This window comes from Oryctolagus cuniculus, chromosome 13, assembly GCF_964237555.1.
Source record: "Oryctolagus cuniculus chromosome 13, mOryCun1.1, whole genome shotgun sequence".
NCBI lineage: Eukaryota > Metazoa > Chordata > Mammalia > Lagomorpha > Leporidae > Oryctolagus > Oryctolagus cuniculus.
In genome coordinates, this window is record NC_091444.1 from 59787291 (window position 1) to 59811701 (window position 24411).

At 39.3% G+C, this 24411-nt stretch overlaps 1 long non-coding RNA gene across 4 annotated transcripts in view; it reads right to left on the minus strand.

The window, feature by feature from the left end:
• The window catches only part of LOC103350916 (uncharacterized), a 234390-nt gene extending 212008 nt beyond the window's left edge, over positions 1–22382 (minus strand). Inside the window, exons 1-2 of one of the 4 annotated variants that reach the window (XR_011381534.1) lie at positions 22088–22382; positions 7443–7658 (exon numbers count right to left, since the gene is read on the minus strand). This is a non-coding gene — a long non-coding RNA (uncharacterized lncRNA). The remainder of the gene's footprint in view (positions 1–7442; positions 7659–22087) is intronic. The other 3 variants (XR_011381533.1, XR_011381532.1, XR_011381531.1) reach the window with 3 other exon arrangements.
• Between the last annotated feature and the right edge of the window lie 2029 nt (positions 22383–24411).

The window sequence follows — 24411 nt, forward strand, 5'->3', positions numbered from 1 at the left end:
GAGGGCATGCTTCCGTTTTAGCCCATACAGGTCCTCTTTGATTCTGGCTCATTGTGGTTTACCTGCCTGTCATCATGAGTTGGACACAGCGACTTTGGCAATTGAAGAATAGTGGTTGACATTCTTTCACCTTCCAACAACACCTGATCAACCAATTATTATATCTCTACCTGATTGCTGGTCATCATCCATTCACCTAGGGAGATATCAAATCTCTGGCTGCTGCTGCTCAACAAAACTAGCACCTAAAACGTGGTCGAAACCTTCTGAGACTTTACTTATGGCCATAATGGCTAAACTTATAACTCTATGCTTAAACTACTGTGTGTCTTTATATTGTTGCCTTGTTCTGTGGCCTTTGCTGCTTTGCTATGTTATCTTATACTAACTGTTTGTATATTGCTACCCTACATATTGAAAGACCAGTAGGAGCTCCTGTGTTCTTGCATTGTGCATGGAATTGTTCCCACTCATCATCCTAGGCATCTGGTTGGCTCTTTAATGGTAAAGGATTAGGTGCCGACTGGTTTAAAGTTCTAGGGCCACCCACGATTGGAGAAATGGAACGACCTATTGACTTGTCCAGAGGGAAAAAAAGACTGTTCCAACTGATTCGGGAACCCATTCCTGTAAATTACTAGATGCCTCTACTGAAGGCCCCCTCACTCGTGTACTGTAAATATTACTGTTTCCTTTATCATGGAACTTCTGATTATTCTGATGGTATCAAAGATAATTTTTGGATCTATTTAGCCAACTCCAGTCCTAATGAGTCCTCCTTTTGCAAAAGGAAGAAGAAATCTTCTAATGTTCTTACTCATAATTTGATAGGCATTGGAGCTATGGTCTCACTCTTGAAAAATAAACTAAACATTCTTTCATGTAATATACAAACAAATCAGTCAGTCATCCCATTCCTTTGCTCCCTGTATTCTTCCATTTATAAAGAAATAATACTCTGGTAAAATTCAACTCATCCATTATCCTTCTTATGGGATGGGCTTCTTTATGCAATAATTAATTTTATCCAGCTTTACCTCCTTCCTACTCTGGACTCTGTTCTCGGAAGAGTCATCTCAGCATTGCTTCCCAATTCCAACAGCTAAAATTCATGTTAATGCTCTTATCTCCCGTCTATGCACCCTGATTGTAACAATGACCTTAATCTTCTGAGTGTAACCACGGCAGCCATTGTGGCTGCCTTTATTTTTACCTATTCATGGTACGGTGGTGGGTGCCCACAACTTAGGATAATTGGCACGTATATTATCTAAAACTGCTAATGCAACTGCCACACTTTGTCATATATTAATTTTAAGCTTAATCAAGTTTAAGAGGGAGTCTTATAAAAATCATGCTGCTATCGATTATTTGTTACTTAAACATCATATATGATGTCAACAATTTCCTGAATTATGTTGTTTTGGTATTTCAGATAATTTAATTTTATACACAAATAAAATGACAAAATCAAAGAGGAAATGTCACATTTGCATGTTCAAACTGAATGGTGGCAATTGGGATCCTGGTTACATTGATTGTTACCCTTTGCAGTGCCACTTCTGGTGATATTGCTTCTATGTCTATTCGGACCATGCATTGTCTCTTACATCTCTACACTAGTATCGCAAAACCTACCATCTCTGATTAAAACAAAGAAATCGGGGGATGCAGAGGAAACTGCCCAAATGTTCTTGGGGGAACACACTCCCTTGCAATGGGACATGGCTGCAGTCCTGTCTCTGCCTATGCAGGCTAGGCAAGGGCACACCCTCCCAATGGAATGCAGTAGCAAAGGCAGCAGCGTGGGTAATCTGTAACTAGTGATGTATGATGGTTTTGGGAACTTGAAATATTGAGCAAGGCTTTGAATACTTGTAACATAGATCAAAACATGGATATGGATCACATCACTATCCTTTGTCATGGACCATAAAAGCTTGATTTTGTTCCTTTAATAAGCTTTAGTTAATATACTACTATGCCTAAGTACTGCCAGCGTGTACAGTTGTTTATACCCCATAATAAAAATGCTAGCCAGGGGCTGTCTGGGGGTGCTTTTTGTCCTGCTTGTCATTATCAATTCACCACTCTTTCTAAAGTGAAGTAATGTGCTGCCATGCAGAAAAGAGGCAGCATGTAAAGATGTCTAAATCAACCCCAAATAAAGCTTTTACATTATTGTGGCTCAAATTGGACCCAATGTCATTTTTTTAAATAAAGAGAAATAACCATTAATCACTTTCCACAAAGGCTAAGCTAATAACAAGTCAAGAAATCTCATATTTTGACTAAATAGATATTTAGGGTTGTGTCCATCATTAAAATTTATCTCTGTAAATATTGACATGTTTGTATTTTATGTAATTCTTCACCCTAAAAGACAAGCAATTTATTGTGTATAAAGTTTTAAATGTGCATTTCTGACAGGATAATCATCAATTTTTTACAGTGAATGACCCAAGAGGCATCTTAGTTCTTTCTAATCTCAATATATTTTATCATCTGGCTACACGACCTATACCCTACATGATGTGTGAGTCATCTACCTTTTACCTGGGAAAGGTGGGTAAGGATGGGGCCAGGATTAATTTATAGAAAGCAGAGAATAAAGTTGAAATCATTCTACAAAGAGAAATACTTTTGCTTTCGATTTCATATGCTGATAATTTCCCAATTTGCAAAAGTAAAAAGTTCGATGTCCAGAAATAGACTTTTTCAGTGCCCAGGAGAGTAGTAAAACATATGTGGTGATCTGCAGAGGAAACAGGAAAACTCCTGGGATTTGTTTGCTGCCAATTCCAAGACAGAACCACATTCACCTTAGGGAAGCCTCCGTTATTTGTTCCCTGGTTACCCTGCTCTTGGTGTGTCCTTTCCCTTCCTTCAATTTGGTAAGTTGCCACAACAAAAATACCAGGGCATTACATCAGAACCTCCCCATCTTTGGCAGTCAGCAGTGTCAAAGTGGATGTGACATTGTTGCGGAACAGTCCTGCTGCTGTGCTGCCATTCCAAGGCTTTGACAGTAAGCCAGACATGGCATGCATCAAGAGGACAGCTATGTTCTGGGTACACGAGAAACTCAGCCATGTGGCCTGGGGAGGAATGCCACCACATCCCATCAGACCTTGTGTTTCATCTGGAGTTCTTGGGGACCCCTGCCAGATACTCCAACCATCGCCATCCTGTAGGGTGGGCAGATTATGTGTTTGTTATAAAGGTCATTTAGAAGAAAATTAACTGAAACCCATTTGTGCTAGTGTAAGAATGGCAGGTCAATGATGAGTAAACAAAGATTCCATGGCACCACAGAAGAGGGTGCTGTGAGGGCGCAGGAAGCAGAATCAGCAAAGCTCTCAAATGATACAGATGTCTCTGTCTCTTTGCTGCTCTCTGCATATACCCCCATTCCCTTTTGGATCAACTGGATTTTTTGTTTCTCCCCAGTCCCCAGGGTGGTCACTCTATATCTTTAAAGAAACTGACTCCTAGTCTCAATTCCAGATTCTTGAGAAATAACCAATGTGTCCCATTCGGAACACAGGTTTCTATATGAAGCCCATTAACTGTATTCAGGGACATCAGGTCAAAAGGTGCAGAAATAGCTGCTAGAAATGTATCCTACAGACCAGTGATAGAGGGAGGCATTTGTTTCTGCCTTCAGAAGAAGGTCTAACCCATGGACTACCCAAACACCAAAAGCTACATATTCCAAGACGCAATAATGAGGTAAAGTTCAAGAAGGGTGTTGTTGCTTCACACATGCTCCTCTCAAATGTTTTTAAAACTCGGTTAATTCAAAGAACATTCTATAAACCATCACCATCCCATTTATATTAATATCATTTACAGCTATTTATTGGTTGTAATATTTTTAAACAAAATAATTTAGCAGAAATTTAGTGTGAAAATGTGGCTTTATTTTACTTCTCTACATATACACATACACACCCAAGCACACTGCATTTCTCCACCTTGTTAAGAAGTCCACATGGATATTTTTAAGTCTCTCAAACTAGTTCATGTGATGCAAAGTCATAGATGTGGCTCATACAGGCCTTGGTCTGGATCTCAGCCCTGTCCCTTAGTCACTTTGTAAACTTAAACTTCACTGAGTTTATTTTTTCATTATAAAAGGGAGTTAATAGCTCCCTCACCACGTTTCGGTGAAGACTGGAAAATGACAAAATATGTAAAATTTGTCTGGGCCTCTTCTTTGAATTTTATTGTAGATTTCAGTTCAGCCACAAAGAATAAGGAACTTAGTACTCCAAGACAGCCAAAAATATGCTCAGCTGTTTTGAGTATTTTGCTACTACAGGTGCTCAAGTATGGACAAAGTGACTACTGGTTGCCTGTTCTCTCCCAATGCTTACACTGCCTGGTTCTAGAATTTATCCTAGATATCCCCATCTATATGCCATTATCCAAATCCAACATACCTAAATAAGCAGCATCTTTTTTATAATCTACTGCATTTATTGTCAAAGGGACCACAACCTGAGTCACCCTGCTCACACTGTTGTTCTTTTGCTCAGCGGCTCAAAAATTTCACATGGTTGACAACACCTCTGCTCTGACCACATCTTCCTACCTAAAACCTACATAAAAATTCATGATACACTGCCTTTCGTCACACCCTTTACTTTTATGGGCTAAGTAGAAAATCATCAGGAGGTGTTTTGCAACCCATTTGGCTTCATTTCTGTTAGAGGCTTTCCTTGTGGTTATGATTTAAAAATAGAAATGCTCCACTTATCTTCAGTCTACTTGCCATCCATGACTTAACCAGATCTGTGCCAAGATGTCAAGGATACAGATGCTATATACTCATAGACTCATAACCCTCTGCTACTATTCTAACCTATCAGTCACACAAATTAATTACCCTAAACAGTTCTACCACTTACAGGAGTACAAGATTATATCAGGCCATCAAGACCCAAACTTTCTAGTCTTCTAAATTCACTACTTCCCTGGGAAGTAATATCCAAAACCTGCTCTCTGAAATCCGTCCAAAGGCTCAGTTCTCTAAGGACCTCAGCAGCTGACCAGTCCCAAGAGGCACCTCAAGGTTATTTACATCACATCTAAATTTTTTATTCAATATCCTCTAGGTACAATGCAGAATTTCATACCTCTGAAGTCTTTCCTCCATCCTTTATCAGCTCCTGGAAATTCATTCTCTTTCTCTCTTCCTCTCTTTCCCCCTGCTTTCCCTCCCTTCTTCCTCTCTCCCTCTCCTTTTTCAATAAAGATATGCACATCCTTGAAAAGCCTAATAAAGCTCCACCTTCTCAGTGATTCACAGCCTGGAATTCAGAATTCGTTTCTTCCATTAGGTATAGTTGGTTAGCATTGTCCATGCCCTGGGTCTTTTCAGTCCTATAACACTGTCACCTATCTTATCGAAATAGTGCTTAGCTTTCTTTTCCTCTGGGATGCCATGAAGTTGAAATGGCATACTGAGGCCGACAGTGATACAGTCGTTCCCTGTTCACTTCCAGGGCAGGGGCCCCATCTTGCTCATGTTCACTGCTGTTCCCAGGGCAATGTCTGATACTCACAGCAAGCACACGACCAACACTGCGGCCTGGGTGGCCTCTACCTGAGTTTTACTTTTGACTTTTAACTTTATTAAAGATGTTACTCTATTCTCCCAACAATGTTGTGAGGCATGAAGCACTAGAGTTACCTTTTCTGGATGGTAGATAGTAGACAAAGTTTTACTACTAAAGTATTAACCCCACAATTTTCAATATTGTTCATGCCAAATCAGGAGATAAACTCTCACATGAAGGGGCCAGCATGTGGTATAGCAGATAAAGCTGCTGCCTGTTAACACCTGCATCTCTTATGAGCAGCTGTTCAAGTATCAGCTGCTCCACTTCTAATCCAGCTCCCTGCTAACGGACTGCAAAAAGCAGCAAAGATTGGCTCAAGTGCTTGGGTCCTTACACCCATGTGGGAGACCTGGATGAGATTCCTGGCTCCTGGCTTCAGCCTGGCCTAGCCCTGGCCATTGCAGCCATTTGGGGAATAAGCCAGTGGATGGAAGACCTTTCTCTCTCTCTCTCCCTCTCTGTAACTCTTTCAAATAAATCTTAAAAAAAAAAAAAAAACACACACACACAAAACTCACATGGATTACATAATTTGCTTAGAGAGGAAATCAAAGTGCTTTCTTTTTTAAGATTTATTTATTTATTGGAGAGGCAGAGCCACAGGCAAAGAGAGAGACAGGGAGACAGATCTTCTAACCCATGATTCATTACCCAATTGGTCACAATGGCCGAGGTGAAGCCATTAGCTTCTTCTGGGTCTCCCATGTGGGTGCAGGGGCCCAAGCACCTGGGCAGTCTTCCAATGCTTTCCAGAACACCAGCAGAGAGCTGGATCAGAAGAGGAGCTGTGGGGACTCAAACTGGCATCCAGAATGCCAGATCCACAAGTGGAGGTCTAACCTACTATGCTGGCCCCCAAAGTACTTTCTTAAAACTTGTGTTACATATGTATGAGTGCTGCAATGCCTTAGTCTTGGGTTCGGAAGATCAAGTATCACATTCTACACCAGCAGCTGTATGAATATAAGCTGTTTCTATGGAAGAAAGATTTTGGTAATAATGCTTTTGAATACACTGAAAGCATCAATCAGGGCAAAGGACATGAGAGAGATGTTTCCTTTGAGTTCATCTATTGTTAAACATTCATTTGGAATGAAGTCTGCACTTAGTGAACAATGGTGTTTTCTCAATTTGTGTTTATGTAGTCCCATAAAGGGTATAAGATTAGATCAGGTCATTCAGATCCCTACTTCCTAGTCTCCTAAACTCACTTCACTCAACTCCCAAGAAACAACATCCAAAATGAATCCCTGGGCACTCTTTCTACGAGTACAGATTATTTGTTTTGAGCACACTTCCTTTGGAGAAATCACATTCTCTTAGCTTAAATTTCCTGCCTAAAAGCAGTTGAGCATGGCATGCCTCTTCCTGACCCAGGGAAGGAAAATTTCAACTGTTCTGTAGGTACGTTCTTGGTTTTCAAAAAGTTCAATGCTAGGTGTTTTTTTTTTTTTTCCTTCCTTTGCTTACAATGTAGGACACTGAAAGTATTTTATTTTCTGGATTCAAGAACAATATCAAACTGATCTACGTATTAGCTAGTTCATGATCTCCTTTAAATAAAGAAGTGCTGAATCATTTCAGTGAATTGACTTTAGAAATAGTAAGAGGAATCTACTGTGTGATCCTGAAGAAAAGAAATTTACTATCACCTGGAGCTGGGATATAGATAATCTTACCAATCAGTAGTGAATGCATAATACAATTAATAATAAATTCTACTGTTCATTGAATATTTTCCAGGTGCCAGATATGAGTAATGCTATCAACTCTATAAGTAAGGAAACTAAAGCTTTGGAAAGTTCAATAACTTACCCTAAAATTATGGGAATTGCAGACAGTACAGCTGAGATTGCCCTGGCTGTCTAATGTCACGCTGTATTCTTAATCAAGGTGTGGAATCCATAATGAAGTCAGGGAGCGATTGTCCAGATGTCAGTGAAGAGCACAATCTGCTATCAGGTACTATCAATTCACTTTAACATACAGGGGAATTCTCAGAAACACACCTTTCCTGGCACCCTGTTTTACCTATAGAAAAATAAGAAAAAGAAAAATGATGAGAAAATATAGTAAGAAATTGAGACAAGAAATGTTGCTCTGCTAGCTTCCACAAATACATACAGTGTAACAGTCAGATTATGCAGCACTGTATAGCATGTCATGCCACACTTTATAAATCAGAAATCTCTGGAAACCAATATGACCCCACCAGTATAATATTAAGCTTAATTTGTGAAACCAACATAATACCAATTAAACAGACTATGGTCTGTTTGTTGGGATTATTTTAAGTTTTAAGTTTCTTTTTTTTTTTTTTTTTTTTTAAGGGAGAGGGTTTATTGGGGAAACTCAGCAGGCTGGAGGGACAGGGTAAAGAAGGAAAAGAGAGAGAAGGAGAGTATAAGAGAGAGAGAAGAGAGGAGCTTTCGAGGAGAGGAGAGCAGATGAGAGGAGCCAAGAGAGTCACGTGTTCAGGAATAGGCCCTTTTAAAACTTTGCCAGAGGGCAGGCAGGGAAGCAGGAGCAGTGAATCCCATTAGGATGGGGGTGGAGCTTAGCACAGGTAGTTGGGCCATGTGGCTACCAGACTTTCAGCAATGGCGGTGGAACCGAGTCATAGGATGTAAATCAGGATGTAGATCGCATGTCATTTTCCTAACATTCCCCCCTTTTGTTTTTTATAAAGCAGGAGTGGTATGGAATTAGATTAGTCCCAAAAGTCCAGGAGGGGTAGAAGGACGATGATCTGTCTTTAGAGCTACTTCCTGCTGACATGGGGCGACGAGATACTCTTCACTGGCATGGGGCAATGTCTCAAGCCGCTGTCTCCTGGGTGGGGAGCCGAGTATGTCCCTGTAGCAGCATTTGGTTGACCGCCTGGTTGCTGAAGGCCTTTGTTCCATTATCACCAGCTGTAAACATTTAGACACTGTAGTATACAAGACAGGGTGAGAATAGCAAACAATGATCCTAAGAGTCGCATTAACCAGGTAATGAGAGGATTTCATTGAGAGGAAATGGGGCGGGGGGGGGGGGGGGGCGTCTCTGGACCTTTGTGGGGACAGTTTGATGGATGTGGCTTAAAGCTGATCCCAGGCAAGACCAGGAGAAAGGCCACTCACATTAAGTTGTTAGTTTCAACAGCTTCACCAAGTTTTCTTTAGCAATAATGATATTACTTTATCTTATAAATGATAAATATCAGGAAAACATGATCATCTGAGGCAAGATTATTCCTTGAAAATATAAAGGGAAGAAACTTAAGATAAAACACAGTATTTTCAAAACTAAGTCTATTGGATGTTTTGAGGATAACTATGTAAACGTGAATCATAGAATTACAAATACACAATGACAAAATGCATCAGTAATGGATGTGAACAATAAACTTATTTTTTCTAAACAGTTTTAGGCTATGATTCATTTTGTTTCTTAAATACACTTTTTTAAAAGATTTTATTTTTTTGAGATTTATTTATTTATTTGAAAGTCAGAGTTACACAGAGAGAGGAGAGGCAGAGAGAGAGAGAGAGAGGTTTTCCATCCAATGGTTCACTCCCCAGATGGCCGCAACAGCCAGAGCTGCGCTGATCCGAAGCCAAAAGCCAGGAGATTCTTCAGGTCTCCCACATGAGTGCAGGGGCCCAAGGACTTGGGCCATCTTCTACTGCTTTCCAAGGCCATAACAGAGAGCTGGATTGGAAGTGGAGCAGCTGGGTCATGAACCGGCACCCAAATGGGATGCCGGTGCTTCAGGCCAGGGCATTAACCCGCTGTGCCACAGTGTAGGCCCCTAAAAGATTTTATTTATTTGAGAAGTGGAGTTACAGACAGCGAGAAGAACAGACAGAGAGAAAGGTCATCCATCCACTGGTTCACTCCCCAAATGGCCACAATGGCTCAAACTGGGCTGATCTGAAGCCAGGAGCTTCTTCTGGGTTTCTCACATTGGTGCAGAAGCCCAAGGGCTTGGGCCATCTTTCACTGCTTTCCCAGCAGACAGCTGGATTGAAAGAGGAGCTTCTGGGACACAAACTGACACCCATAGGTTTGCCCACAGCACAGGTAGAGGCTTAGCCTACTGCGCCACAGCGCTGGCCCCAATAAACTTAGTTTTGAGACTAGAATTGTAATAGAATTTTTTCAATTAATGTAAAACAGCAGATAACACTCTACCTTTCTTTCTTCTTTCAAGAAGAAAGGTTTAACATTGAGCTAGAGGATTTTATTAATATTAACATCACTCAGCAAATGTTGATCTTAACCAGAGAATAGACATCAACAATACATCATTTTCCAAAGGATCCATCTTTGGCAAGTGCTGCATAGATTCCAAACCAATTATATAATTCTCAGCTTGATGAGCCTCTGGAGATGGCTCATAAAAGAAGTTGTTCTAACAGCTTGAATTCACTAGACAATTTGGGAAATGTCACAGAAAATAACAGAGAACTTTGGAATGATGTAACAAATTGATGATCCCTGTCAGATTAGAGCGCGTCCTTTTATCAATTTCAAAGGATTTACTTAGAGTACTCCGGGTGCTCTAATCATTCTAAATAATAGATCTAATCGATTCATATCTTATTAGACAAAATTAGAGCTTCTTGAAAAGTTCAAAGTATTTCCTGCTTGAAAATTCTATTTTAGAAGTTTCTAATTTATAAGGAAAATTTGAAGAGGCCTATCTCAGGGAAACTTCATTCTTTTATTTAAAAATGTCCAGTGTTAACATCTGAATAACTGATGCAAACATCAGAACTTACAGAGACAGAGCTCTGTAGCGAGAGTTTGATAAAATTTTGCCTTTTCTAATTAGTGATTATGAGACTTAGGGGTTTACTCATTTCTTCTAATGGTGCTACCTGTTCAAGAGGTTTAATACTGCATATTCCACAAGGCTCTTAAGCTTGAGATGAGATGTGTGGAAAGTGTATCATGGCATGGGATATATGGTGAACATCTCCATTTGCCTAGACTTTAATTCAACGTATATGAAATCTTTATTGTCTCTCTCTGCAACAGAATGAAGTGGCACAGTGAGGAGAATGGTACTGATTTATCACTGATGTGCTTAATGCAGTGCCGGCTTATTATATATTCTCAGTGCCTATTTGTTGACTGAAGGATCAATACTTTATTATTTAACAAAAGATCCTCTTCCTTACAACTCCATTTTTTCATAATCTAGTATATACATTAGAATATATATATTCTCTTCTAAAATACAATATAAGAGGACTGGCACTACTGATATCATGGACACTAACAGGATTTTAAAAAGGAATATTATAGATAACTTTATAAGTTTGATACCTTAAGTGAGATGGATCAACTCCCTGAAAGATTATCAAAATTTACACAGGAAGACATAACATCAATCAGTCTCCACATGCCTAACAAATTCAATCAGTAATGGACAATCTTTCAAAACAGAAGGAATAGGCCTATATAGTTTCCTTGGTGAAGTCTACCGAATATTTTGGGAATAAATTATGCAAAGTCTCCACAATCTCTCACAGAAGAATGGATGTGGAAGGATTACTCTTAACTCATTCAATGAGGTCAGCTATTTCCTAATAGCAAAAGCCAGAGGCATTACAAGAAAGGAAAACTATAGACCCATATGCACAGGAACATAAATACAAAACTCTTCAACAAAATATTAGGAAGTAGAATCCTACAATGCACAAAAATAATTAGACACCATGGCCAAACAGTATCTATTCCAGGTGTGAAGGCTGGTTATATATTCAATAATCAATAATCCATCATATCAATAGGCTAAGAAGCAAATTTACATTGTAATATCATTAGATGCAGAAAAAGCATTTGACAAAATCCTATACCAATATATGAAATGGTGAGGAACTTCTCCAGCTTGATAAATAGCATCTGCAGAAACCCTACAGATAAAACCATACTTAACAGTGATAAACTTGGTACTTTTTGCCTAAAACTGGGAATAAAGCAAAAGCATTCTCCTCTCATTACTCCTATTCAACCTGGTTCTGGTAGTCCTGGCTAATAGCTAAAGACAAGACAAGAAAGTAACAGATTGGGAACAAAGATACAGACTATCTTGTTTATTAAATGATCATTTTTAAAAACTTTTTTAAAGGTTTATTTGAAAGGCAGAATGGCAGAGAGAGAGAGGCAGAGACAGAGAGACAGTGGTCTTCCATCTGCTGGTTCAGTCCCCAAATGGCCACAGTGGTCAGGGCAGGACCAGGATGAAGCCCAGAGCCAGGAACTCCATCCAGTTTTCCCACAGGGCTGGCAGGGGCACGAGAACTTGGAACATCTGCTGCTTTCCCAGACATATCAGCATGGAGCTGGATCAGAAAGGGATGCTGGCATTCCAAGAGATGGTGTAACTCACAGGCCCCTGGACAATCTAGAAAATCCAGAAGAAACAACAATAGCAAAAAACTCCTGGAACTAATGAGTGATTAAAGCAAGATTGAGATACAACACCAATATACAAAGGTCAATGGCTTTCTTATATACCAAAAATGAACAAATAAATTTTGAAATTAAAAATATAAATTCCATTTACATAAGCATCAAAACCTGAAATATTTAGATATAAATATGACAAAATATGTGTAAGATCCATGTAAGACATGCTAAAATGTATACATTTATGAAATAAAGTCAGATAAATGGGGAGAGTAAACTTGAAGAATTTCACTGAACCTGAGGGAGATCTTACATTTGTTTATTTATTTTTTTTTGCGCAATCCAATTTTTAAGCCCCTATTCTTATAGAAATTCATACAGAAATCTGCATAGTTAAGAAAAATCCCTGGGGGGAAAAATGGCAGATTAGGGAGCAGTATGCTATACAGGGCTGAGAAGAAAAAGTGCAATGAATAGGGTAGGAGGTACAAGTCTGGGGGAGAAGAGAAGGGGAACAACCTGGGAAGCCCCACAGGTGGAGGGGAAACAACCCGAAACCACATGGGGAGTGCTGGCGCACACACAGAGCCACAGTCACAGACAGCCCAAGCCGGGAGCATCGTTGAGATTGCGGGGGAGGTCAGTCTGCACCAATCCGTGGGGATAGAGCCATAGAGCCACAGAGAGTATGGCTAGAGTATGGACTACAGCTCAGTTACCAGTGGTCACTTGGGGTCCTAGTAATAGTAAATGGGGACAACTGATTCCAACAAATTTCTCCAAAACAAGATCTGCAACCTGGCTGGGAGAGGGGGCGGGCACCATTTTAAAATCAATGGTACAACTAAGAAGCCTGTAGGCATGTAGATAACAGATCACTGAGACTGGACACAGGAGCGCAGTGCTGCCAACAGCCACAGGCAGGCATTGGACCAGGGACTCTAGTATGTGTGCCCGATTCAGAGCTACCAATGGAGGGAACAGCCCACAGCTCCCACTACCCCAGAGCTCAGCAAGAAGGTAGCCCGGCAAATATGGAAAACAGAGGAGTGCCCGCACCAGCAGCACCGTCATGTGTCAGCATCTGTGGGAGCTCTATATGCTAAGAGCCTGGAGCCTCAGTAGCTACATGAAAGAGTGTAGGACAAAGCTGGCTTTGAAGTTCCACCATGGCCAACACAGCTGCCACCCTGGAAATCAGCCCCACCCTACAGCATTACCCATAGCCCCAGGGACACATCCACCAAACCAACTCCTGGTATTCGGAAAGGAGTAAGGGCAGACTCAATGAAACCACAGAAGCTTAACCCCAAAGATAAAAACCAACAGAAAAAAAATTTAAAAATCAACCCCACAAATGATGAAAAAAGAAAAAACGAGTCAAAACAAATCATAGAAAAAGAAAATCAAAAGAGACATCAAAATATTTCTGGAAACAAATGTAGATGACAATACATCATATCAAAACCTATGGGAAACAGCAACAGCACTGGTAAGAAAGAAGCAATAGCAACAGCAATAGGTGCCTACATGAAGAAACTGGAAAAGTATCAAATAACAGAGCTATCAATGCATCTTGAGGACCTAGAACATCAACAACAAACCAAACCCAAAACTGATATGACTAAAGAAATAATTAAAATTAGAGAATAAGCAAAATTGAGACAAAAAATACAGAAAAATCAGTGAAATGCTGCTTTTGAAAAAATAAAAATTGATACAGCACAGGCAAAAGTAACCAAAAAAGGAAAAGACCTAAATCAATAGAGATGAAAAAGGAAATGTAACAAACAGCACAGAAATAAAAATAATCATCAGAAATTATGAAAGAGCTGTATGCCAACAAACCAGGAAACCTAGAAGAAATGGATAGATTTCTGGACACATAAAACCTTCATAAATTAAGTCATGAAGACACTGAAAACCTAAACAGACCCATAACTGAATTGAATCAGTAATAAAGGCCCTCTCAACAAAGAAAAGCCCATGACCGGACAGCTTCATTGCTGAATTCTATCAGGCATTTAAAGGAGAACTAACTCCAATTCTTTCTATCTATTTAAAACAATTAAAAAGGAGGGAATCCTCCCAAACTCATTCTATGAAGCCTGCATCACCTTAATGCCCAAACCTGGAAAAGATGCAACAGAGAAAAAGAACCACAAACCAATATCCCTGATGAACATAGATGTAAAAATCCTCAACAAAATGATAGGCAGTTGAATCCAACAACACGTCAGAAAGATAATCTACCCTGACCAAGTGGAATTTATTTCCGAAATGCAGGGATGGTTTAACATTCACAAAATCAATGTGATACACCACATTAACAAATTGAAGAACAAAACCATATGATATCTCAGTAGATGCAGAGAAGGGATTTGATAAGATACAACATCCTTTCATGATGAAAACTCTAAGCAAATTGGGTATAGAAGGAACATTCCTTAACACAATCAAGGCAATTTATGACAAACCCATGATCAGCATCCTATTGAATGGGGAACTTAGAAAGTATCCCCATTGAGAGTTGGAGCCAGACAAGGATGTCCACTCTCAACATTACTATTCAGTGTAGTTCTGGAACTTTTAGCCAGAGCCATTAGTCAAGAAAAAGAAATCAAAGGGATACAAATTGGAAAGGTGGAAGTCAACCTATCCCTATTTGCAGATGACATGATTCTATATAGAGAGAATCCAAAAGACTCCACTGAGAGATTATTGGAACTCATAGAAGAGTTTGGTAAAGTAGCAGGATATAAAATCAACACACAAAAATCAACAGCCTTTATATACATAGACAATCCCATAGCTAAGAAAAAACTTCTAAGATCAATCCCATTCACAATATCCTCAAACAATCAAGGAATTTGGAATAAATTTAATCAAGAACATCAAGGATCTGTATGATAAGAGTTATAAAACATGAAAGAAGCCAATAGAAGATAAAAAATGAAAAAATATTCCATGTTCACAGATTGGAATAATCAACATTGTCAAAATGTCCATACTATGAAAAGCAATTTACAGATTCAGTGTGATACCAATCAAAATACCATGGACATTTTTCTCAGAGGTAGAAAAAAAAATGATGATGAAATTCATATGGAAACACTGGAGACCCCGAATAGTTCAAGCAATATTACACAGTAAGAATAAAGCTTGAGGCATCACAATACCAGATTTCAAGACATACTACAGGGCAGTTATAATCTAAACAGCCTGGTACTGATACAAACATAGGTGGTTAGACCAATGGGACAGGAAAGAAATTTCAGAAATCAATCCAAGCATCTACAACAAATTTATCTTTAACAAAAGAGCTGAAATCAATCCCTGGAGCAAAGACAGTCTCTTCAACAAATGGTGCTGGGAAAACTGAATTTCCACATGCAGAAGTATGAAATGAGAATCCTACCTTATACTTTACACAAAAATTTTCTCAAAATACATTAAAGACCTAAATCTATGACCAGATATAATCATATTATTATAGAACACTAGGGAAAACCTGCAAGACATTGACATAGGCTGAGTTCTTGGAAAGGACCCCAGAGGCATGGGCAATCAAAGCCAAAATTGACAAATGGGATTACATCAAATTGAGAAGCTTCTGTATTACAAAATAAACCATCAGCAAAGTGAAGAGAAAATTCACAGAAGGGGAGAAAATATTTGCAAACTATACAACTGATAAAGTTTTAATAACCAGAATATATAAAGAGGCCATGAAACAACAGCAACAAAACACACAACCCAGTTAAGAAGTGGGCAAAAGACTTAGATATTTTTCAAAAGAGGAAATGCAAATGGCCAACAGACACTTGAAAAAATGATTAGGATCACTAGCCCTCAGGGAAATGCAAATCTAACCACAAGGAGGTTCACCTCACCTCAGTTAGAATGGCTTTCATACAGAAATATACAAAAAGAAATTTTCGTGAGGATGTGGGGGAAAAGGTACTCTAATCCACTGTTGGTGGGAATATAAATTGGTAAACACACTATAGAAAACAGTATGGAGACACCTCAGAAATCTGAATATAGACCTACCATACAACCCAGTCATTCCACGCCTGAGAATTTACCAAAGGGAAATGAAATCGGCATATGAAATTATTTGAAACTCCATGTTTATTGCAGCTCTATTCACAATAGCTAAGACATGAAATTAACCCAAAGCCCATCAAGCAAAAACTGGATAAAGAAATTATGGGATATGTACACAGCAGTTTAAAAAAAATGAAATCTGGTCATTTACAACAAATTGATGAACCTGGCAAACATCATATTTAGTGAAACAAGCCAGTCTCAAAGGGACAAATACCATATGTTCTCCTTGACTTGTAATAACTAGTATAGCACCTAAAAGGCCATCTGTAGAATTGAAATTGACACTTTGAGAAGCAAAGACTTTGAACAGCCCTTGTCTCAAATGTTGAAGAACAGTTTCTTTCTTTTTCTTACTATTTATTGAAATCTTTTGATAACAGTTAATCATATGTATATAAAATTAATTGAAAATAGATCCTAGCAAAAATAAGAGTGGGAGTAAGAGGGAGGAGAAAGAAGGGTGGGAGGGCAGGCACAGTGGGAAGAATCACCATGTTCATAAAATTGTAATTAGGAAGTGTGTGAAGTTTGTAACTGTAAAGCTGTATAATTCTGTATACATTCATACAGACTTACTTCTAAGGGTACATTATAAAAACTTGCCAGAGGACCCCAAATCCTCTTAAGCTTGGGGGGGGGGGGTTAAAATAGCATTTTATGTGTTAAAGTGAGCATAGGGATAGGATTAAGTGTTAAAATGATCATATAGATAGGACTAAGTGTTAAAGTGATTATATTAATAGGATTCAGTGTTTGGTAATAATAAAAGAATTAAAAAGGAGTGAGGGTGCCATCAGGGGAAGCAGTCCACACAGCAGACTCACAGAATGACAAGTACTTCAAGTAGAACTCTGACCTCAGAATCAGCTCTTAAGGCATTCTGGTCTGGCTGAAAAGCCCACTGGAGCATTTTAGGCATGGAAAGCCAAAACACTGTGGCAAAAACTGTCCTACATGAAGGAACTCTATGGTTGAGACCCCAGTGGAAAGTGGTCAAAGAAGGGCATACTTTTCTCTGAAGGGAGGAGAGAACTTTCATTTTGCTGACAAACTTATCTAAATACTGATGGAGTTTGTGGATTCAAAAGGGTTCCATAGCCTAGGCATCTCATGTCAAGAGCCTCAGATGATATTGAAGTCATCCATAAGAGTGTTAAATATTAAATTAACAACAGGAGTCACTGTGCCCTAACTTCCCATGCAGGACTTCTGCACTCAAAGAGTTGTGCTAGGAGAGTTAGTAATAAATTTGTTTTTAAAGATTTATTCCATTTTAGTGTATTAAGTGGGGGATATACTTATATCTCATAAATTTTAGTTAGGCCAAAGTATCCAACTACATTGCTTGTTTTCTTAGGTGCTTCTTCAATTAATGACAAAGACTTACTTTCCTTTAACGTGAAGGATACTCTTATGTCTCATAAACTAGTTTAAATGCTTACAAAAGATGAATCACTCTTGGGTGCTTCTTTAAAATTAAGTTTCTCAAAAAAAAAAAAAAAGGCCAATTAACTTCAAGATGCAATGACTTTGAACAGCCCTGTCTCAACTGTTGAAAAACAGCTTCATTTTTTAATTTTTATTTTTACTTTGTCTTGCAAATTTATGACTCTTTACTTACTATAGACATAATCTTCTATGCATAAAGTTAATTGAAAATAGATCTTAGTATAAAATAAAACTGGGAATAAGAGAGGGAGGTAGAAGAGGGGTGGGAATGGGTATGAGAGGGCGGCACAGTGGGAAGAATCACTGTAGTCCTAAAATTGTACTTAAATACATGAAGTTTGTATTAACTAAAAAAAGATAATAATATTAATAAAATGCAAATCATTAGCAATTCAAAAAAAAAGAAAATCCCTATCCCATAACAATGATATTATCAGGTGCTGGCACTGTGGTGCAGTGGGTTAAAGCCCTGGCCTGAAGCACTGGCATCCCATGTGGGCACCGGTTCTAGTCCCAGCTGCTCTTCTTCCTATCCTACTCTCTGTTATTGCCTGGGAAAGCAGTAGAGAATGGCCAAAGTCCTTGGGCCATCTAGGGAGTGAACCAGCAGATGTAAGATTTCTCTTTCTGTCTCTACTCTCTGTAACTCTGTCTTTCAAGTAAATAAAATAAATCTAAAAAATGATATTATCAATCAATACATAAGGGTAGATCTATGAACAATACAACTTCATGTTTCTTATGGAAAATTCTATATTTTCTAAGTGTGAAAATTATTCTTAAATGATATCAGTGTTTCCTTTGGAAAATGATGGAAAATGACTTATACATCCATTTTTAATTAGTGCAGCCACAATCTCCAGGGCATAGTGGAACAACCTGGTTGCCTCCTCTGTACTTTGTTTTATTATATTAACCTTATGTGCCTCATTGATTTATACTGATAATAAGATCATCAATGTGAAGCTGTCTACCTTGTACCTTGCACACATAAACAGTATCCATTTGTTCTTTATTTTTCTACATCAGAATAAGGGAGGTGGGGCTAAATTATTATTTCATTTGTCCAAGTATGATGCTGCATGGAATTCTCTGGCTGGGCTATCTTTCTGAGGCTTGACTTAGCATACATCTATGATACCCGAGAAGCTATCAGTCAAGACAAGAGCTATTAACACAAAACACTGAATTGGAAAGCAGACAGATGTTATCAGAGACAAGGTACATGGATCTTGTCAAAATTACATCTAGTTGGTTCTTGCCAGGGCAGTTAGGTAAGAAAATAAATAAGATACATCCAGACTGGAAAGGAAGAAGTAAAAGAAGTAAAGCCATCTTGATTGGTTGATGTCATAATCTTGAATATAGGTAATTCTAAGGAATACACTAACAAAACTATTAAAACTAATGAAAAAAGTTCCAAGATTGCAGGAGGTAAGATCAACACACACAAGCTAATCTATTTATAATAGCATTGGAATATCAAAAAAGTAAGATCTTACAACAGATATCAAAATCATTAAAACCTTAGAAATTAAATTTAACAAAAGATAAAAGAATCATACACTGAAAACTACAAGATATCATTAAAAGTACATTAAACAGAAATATCCCATATTAAAATAATGACTTAATATTGTTAAGATGACAATACTTCCCAAATTGATCTATAGATACATTGTAATCCTTGTCAAAATTTCAGCTTGCAGAGCCACTGCTGTGGTATAGTAGGCTGAGCATCCACCTGTGGCTCTAGCAACCCATATGGATGCCAGTTCAAGTCCTGGCTGCTCCATTTCCAATCCAGCTCCATGTTAATGGCCTGAGAAAGCAGTAGAGGATGGCCCACGTGCTTGGGCCCTTACACCTGCATGGGAGACCTGGAAGAAGCTCTTGACTTCCAACTGGCCCAGCTCTGGCTATTGCACCTGTTTTGGGAGATAACCAAGAGATGGAAGACCTCTCTCTGTCTCAGCCTCTCTCTGTCTGTAACTTTGTGTCTCAAGTAAATAAATACATCTTTTTAAAAAATTCAACTTGATTTTTTTTACATAAATTGACAAGGTGATCCTTAAACTCATGCGGAAATTCAAGAGACCTTAGTGTGAGGATTGACATCTCTTGATCTCAAACTTCATTATAATGACATAATAATCAATTCTTTATCATGCTGGCATAAAAACAAATGTGAATCTCTGGACTAAAATAGAGAAGTTAGAAATAATTCTTCATGCTTACGACCAGATTTTTGTTTATTTTATTTATTTTTTATTTTTGACAGAGTGGACAGTGAGAGAGAGAGACAGAGAGAAAGGTCTTCCTTTTGCCGTTGGTTCACCCTCCAATGGCCGCCACGGCTGGCACGCTGCTGCCGGCGCACCGCGCTGATCTGAAGACAGGAGCCAGGTACTTACCCTGGTCTCCCATGGGGTGCAGGGCCCAACACTTGGGCCATCCTCCACTGCACTCCCTGACCACAGCAGAGAGCTGGCCTGGAAGAGGGGCAACCGGGACAGAATCCAGTGCCCCAACCGGGACTAGAACCCGGTGTGCCGGAGCCACAAGGTGGAGGATTAGCCTATTGAGCCGCGGCGCCGGCCTACGACCAGATTTTTGACAAAGGTACCAAGGCAATTCAGTGGGGGTTAAGAGCAATCTTGGTGGAGGTGGAGAGGACAGAAAGGTGAAGTGACAGAGTGACTATCTGCTCAATCACTTCCAAATACCCACAATGACCAGGCCTGCCCATGTCAAAGTCGGGAGCTCGCAACTCAACCCAGATCCCTCACACGTGGGTGGCAGAAATCTAATTACTCGAGCCCTCACCACTGCATTCCAGGGCCCACATTAGCAGAAGACCAAAATCCCAACCTGGAGTCAGTGATCAAATTCAGATATTCTCATGTGGAACACAGGCATCCAACTGCTAGATTAAAAGGCTTACCCCAAAACAGCAATCTTTTAACAAATGAGACAAGGACAACTGAATATATAAAAACTCAAAATGTGCAGACCTAAATGTAAGATCAAAACCCATCAAAACTCTGAAAAACTGAATCTTCACTTCTATAGATTGGCAATATTATCTTAGATATGATACCAAAAGCATAAGGAAAAAAATGGTAAGAGATAAATTGGTTGTCAACAAATATAATTTTTGTTTCAAATAATACCACCTCCAAGTATAAAAATAACCCCCTAAAATGGTAAAAAATACTTTCAAATCATATGATCCAAATCAAGATAGTTGTAAGACTTGAATAAACATTTCTCCAAAGATAGTAAAATGACAGTACATTAAAAGATGCTCAGTAACATTGATCAATAAGGAAATGCAAATGGAAAGCACAAGAAACCACTTTGTGCCCACAAAAACATCTATAATCAAAAAGATAATGACTCATGTTGAAGATGTAGAAAAAATGGAATACTCAGAATTTGCTGGTGAGCACGACAAATGGTGCAGAAACTTAAGAAAGAAGGTAGTTATTCAAAATATTAACATTTATCCTGTGACTCTGTAGTGGCTACTTTTAAAGTAAATGATCTGAGATTCCACTTTATAGTGCACAAGATTTTCTATATTTAAGCATATACCTAAAGTCAAAGCGTTACTAATTCCACCAAATGCTACAGGCTTTTACACACATGTGCAATCATATCTGACAAAGTGCTGCTAAATTCCATAGGAATAAAGTCTCATTCCCTCTTGATTAATATTATCCCTAGAATTTGCACTGTTTGTTGTTGTTTAGCCTATTTGAACATGTTATTTGATATCTCCTTATACAACCAATGAGTATTTATATCCATAAAATGTGGCACTAAATTTTAGCATATAAAATAGATTGATGGTTGTGTCATCTTTCCTTTGTCTAGCACAAACCTATTTTTCACTGCATTTGAGCCCTTGAACAAAAAAGCAGCTTTAGTGAGCACACTGAAGGTATTTCCTGCACGGACCCAAATTTCTCTGCTGCCTCCCCTCTGGTCCAGTTGGAGATTATTTCTGGTGGAACATATTTGCTCTTTTCCTCAGTTGACACCAGGCACTCTCCCTTTTCTGCGCAGTCTCTCCTCTCCTCTCCGCTTCTCACCCCCTGCTTCTCTGGCTTGTTGTTCTCCAGTTTTCAACATCCTACCATATCCAACTTAAAGTCACTAAGTAGAGAACTTTGCTTATTTCCCCATCAAAATGTATTTGTATTTTTTCTATGCTCCAAGTGACTAAAATTGGAAAATCTAACCTTTGGTGGATTTACCATGTGGCAAGCTGTAATGTCTGATGCCACACAAACCACCTCATCTAATCCCCCTAGCATTTCAGATAGTCAAAGTTCTCTTAACCCCAATTTTGCAGAGGAAAATAAGATTCAGAAATGCTAAGAACGTGCACCTCATATGAGGTAAAGCTGAGATTTAAGCCTGGCCAATGGTCTCCAGAGCCAGTACTGGGTACCTAACCTGATCTCACATGGCAGCATCATACTTACATTAAAGCTACAAATTTCTGATCTCTGTGGGATCCCAGCAGAAAGAACAGGCCATCAAAGAAATACCTTTCTCTGAAGGGAGGAGAGAACTTCCACTTTGACCATGGCCTTGTCTAAATAAGAGCAGAGTTGGTGAACTCAAGAGGCTCCCATGGCCTTGGCAGCTCATGACAAGAGCCTCAGGTGATTACTGACGTCATAAACAAGTGTCAATTGTTAAATCAACAAAGGGAGTCACTGTGCACTTACTTCCCATGTAGGATCTCTGTCCTTAATGTGTTGTACTATGTGAATTAATGGTACAACTAGTACTCAAATAGTACTTTATACTTTGTGTATCTGTGTGGGTGCAAACTGTTGAAATCTTTACTTAGTATATACTAAATTGATCTTCTGTATATAAAGATAATTGAAAATGAATCTTGAAGAATGGAATGGGAGAGGGAGTGGGAGATGGGATGGTTGTGGGTGGGAGGGAGGTTATGGGGGGAAGAGTCGCTATAATTGAAAAGTTATACTTTGCAAAATTATATTTATTAAATAAAAGTTGAGAAAAAAGAAGAAAAGTTACAAATTTCTGGACCTTCTCTCATTTGATTGTGAATGCTTCGTGGGGAAAATTTAGGAGAGGTAAGTTCATCTCATTCTTCATTCTAACTTTTCAAACCCTGGCACAACGGTTTGGGCATACTGGTGTTCATTTCATATTTGTGGAATTAAATTATAATAGTGTTCCTATGGGAAATTATAACCAGCTTTAGGATAATGCTTCATGATATTTGTCCAGAAATGTCTTGTGGCCAAAAGACTAGACTGCTATGAGTATGTTATTCACCCACTCATTATTAGCTAGAAAGATCTCCATCTTACCCACACATTTGCCATACCACTCACTTGAAAAGAGGCTATCTGTCAGATCACTAGATGAAAGGATCAAATAATCATTAAAACTGTTATGAACATAGTATTCTAAGTGTTTTATATACTTATCATTCCATGTATAAAACAAGCCTATGAAGTCCGCACTGTCATTTGTTTCATTTTTATTGTTTTTAAATGATCCTCTTCCCCTGATTAAATTTTTTTGACAGGCAGAGTGGACAGTGAGAGAGAGAGAGACAGAGAGTAAAGGTCTTCCTTTTGCCGTTGGTTCACCCTCCAATGGCCGCCACGGCTGGCGCACTGCAACTGGCACACCGCACTGATCCAAAGGCAGGAGCCAGGTGCTTCTCCTGGTCTCCCATGGGGTGCAGGGCCCAAGCACTTGGGCCATCCTCCACTGTACTCCCTGGCCATAGCAGAGAGCTGGCCTGGAAGAGGGGCAACCGGGACAGAATCCGGCGCCCCGACCGGGACTAGAACCTGGTGTGCCGGCACCGCTAGGCGGAGGATTAGCCTATTGAGCCATGGCACCAGCCATTAATTTATTTTTAATGTTTAACATTTTTACCTTATCTTCAGTTATTTGAAAGACAAGGAGGGAAGCAGGGATCTTCCATACACTAGTTCATTCCAAAATGCCTCCAACAATAGATCCAGGAGCCCAGAACTCAGCCAGGTCACCCATGTGGGTAGAAGGTACCCAGACACTTGAGCCACTATCTGCTGCTTCCTAGGTGTCCACCAGCAGGAATCCAGAATAGGAAGTGGATCCAGGATGAGGGGAAAGCAATCTGTGCAAAGTCACAGAGCTGGGAAGAAGATTCAATCCCTGGTACATGACTGCAGAACTCAGGCACTAGAACAGCTCCCTACACTCCCTACCACAACAGGTCATGGGGCCCCACATGAAGATGGTGGTGAGCAGGACCCTCTCTCTGCTCCCTGCAACATCTCCAAAGCCTGTGCAGCCTGAGCACCCCTCAGGCCCAGCCAACATTTCATCTGAACAAGTCTTACTTATTTGCACATAGAAAGCAACATTTTCATTTTTTTAGTTTTTTCTTTCTGTGGCAAACCTGGATGTTTCTCCAAAAAATAGCTAGGAACATACTGATGAAGTCAATTCCATTTCTGAGAATGGAGTCACGGTTGGTATTATTCACCGGGCATGCCTCCCCACCTCCCCTCAAGTGGGTTAATGGATCTCACAGACGGCATTTTAGGCTGAAGGGTGTTCTTCACATGGAGGAAGCAGGTTGCTGTGCTGTGCTATGGTGAACTGTGTTGTGCTAACCTGGGTTGTGCTGTGCTGTCTTGTCTAATTTTAACTGGTGTTACTAACATCATAAAAAAGAGATTTCATTATGGTAAGAAGTGCCTTCTTGGTCATTTCAAAGTAATTATGGAAGTTTGTTTTCCATCATTGAGAATTTCAAGTTATG